Genomic DNA, 1,381 nt, shown 5'->3' with positions numbered 1-1,381 from the left:
AACAAACCTGCACGTTATGCACATGTACCCTAGAACTTAAAGTATAATAATAAAAAAATTTAAAAAAAAAGAAACGGTTGCCTAACTCAAGGTAATGAAGATGTACACTTACGGTGTTTTACAGTTCTAGCTCTTATTTTAGGTCATTGATCCATTTTCTGCCAGTGTTTGCACATGATGTGAGTTAGGGGTCAAAATTAATTGTTTTGCGAGTGGATAGCCACGTCTCCCAGCACCACTTGCTAAAAAAGACTATTTTTTTTCTCCATTGGATTTTTTCAGCACCCTGAATGATAATCAACTAGACATAAATATGTGAGATTATCTGTGGACTCTCAATTACATTCCATTGATTCCCACGTCTGTTCCTATGTCGGTACCATACAATCTTGATTAATGTAGTTTCGTAGCAAGTTCTGAAATCTGGAAGTGTGAATCTTCTAACGTCGTTGTTCTCTTTCAAGATGGTTTTGGCTGTTTGGGGTCCACTGCATGTGGAAAACATGAATTTTGGGATTACCTTGTCAATTTCTACAAAGAAGTCAGTTGGGATTCTGTCAGGGACTGCAATGAGTCTGTAGATTGTTCTGGGTGGTACTGCCATCTTAATGATATTAAGTCTTCCAATCTATGAACGTGGGATGTCTTTCCATGTACTTAGGTCTTCTTTAATTTTTTTCAGCAATGTTTTGCAGATTTCAGAGTATAAGATCTGCGCTTCTTCTCTTAAATTTGTTCCTACATACTTTATTAATAATTTTTGATGCTACTGTAGATGGACTTATTTTCTTAATTTCATTTTTTGGATTGCCCATTGCAACTACATAGAAGTACAAATGATTTTTGTATGCTGTATCTTTCAACCTTGCTGAACTGGTTTATCCGTAGTTTGTTGTGGTTGATTCTTTCAGATTTTACAAATGGAAGGTAATGTCATCTGGGCATTATGCCATTTTAAAAAATATTTACATATATCAGTATAAAAATACGATACCTTTTTCATGGGCCCCCCTGTTTTTTTGGAAGCAAAATATCCAGATAGCTATTTTTCCAAATTGCATGTGAGTTTCCATTACTCATTCCTCTAATGTCCCAACTCCCCCCATCCCCATGTACCCCCAGCACTCACTTCTGAGACCACTCCAGTTTCATCCCAGACTGGGCAGAGAAAGCCTGCACCATTTCCTGCTGCTCCTGGGAGAGGGAGGGCTCAGAGCTGGAGGAGAGTGTGGACATTGGGATGGAGAAGGCACTCTGAGTCTCTTGGGGGCTGGCGTCCCTCACAAACAGCTCGTCATTCACGATGCACAGACTGCAGGAAAGAAAAATGCACCTTCAAACTGGACAGGTAGATAACTCCACACCCCCAACAACAGGATCC

At 39.5% G+C, this 1,381-nt stretch overlaps 1 long non-coding RNA gene across 1 annotated transcript in view; it reads right to left on the bottom strand.

Moving 5' to 3' along the window:
* LOC105512902 overlaps positions 1-1,317 on the bottom strand; it is a 3,822-nt gene extending 2,505 nt beyond the window's left edge. Inside the window, exon 1 of the long non-coding RNA XR_001001926.1 lies at positions 1,130-1,317. This is a non-coding gene — a long non-coding RNA (uncharacterized LOC105512902). The remainder of the gene's footprint in view (positions 1-1,129) is intronic.
* Positions 1,318-1,381: the final 64 nt, after the last annotated feature.

This window comes from Colobus angolensis, unplaced genomic scaffold (assembly GCF_000951035.1).
Source record: "Colobus angolensis palliatus isolate OR3802 unplaced genomic scaffold, Cang.pa_1.0 Scaffold1044, whole genome shotgun sequence".
NCBI lineage: Eukaryota > Metazoa > Chordata > Mammalia > Primates > Cercopithecidae > Colobus > Colobus angolensis.
Note: the sequence above shows the minus strand (reverse complement) of the source record. Positions and strands in the feature narration are given on the sequence as shown.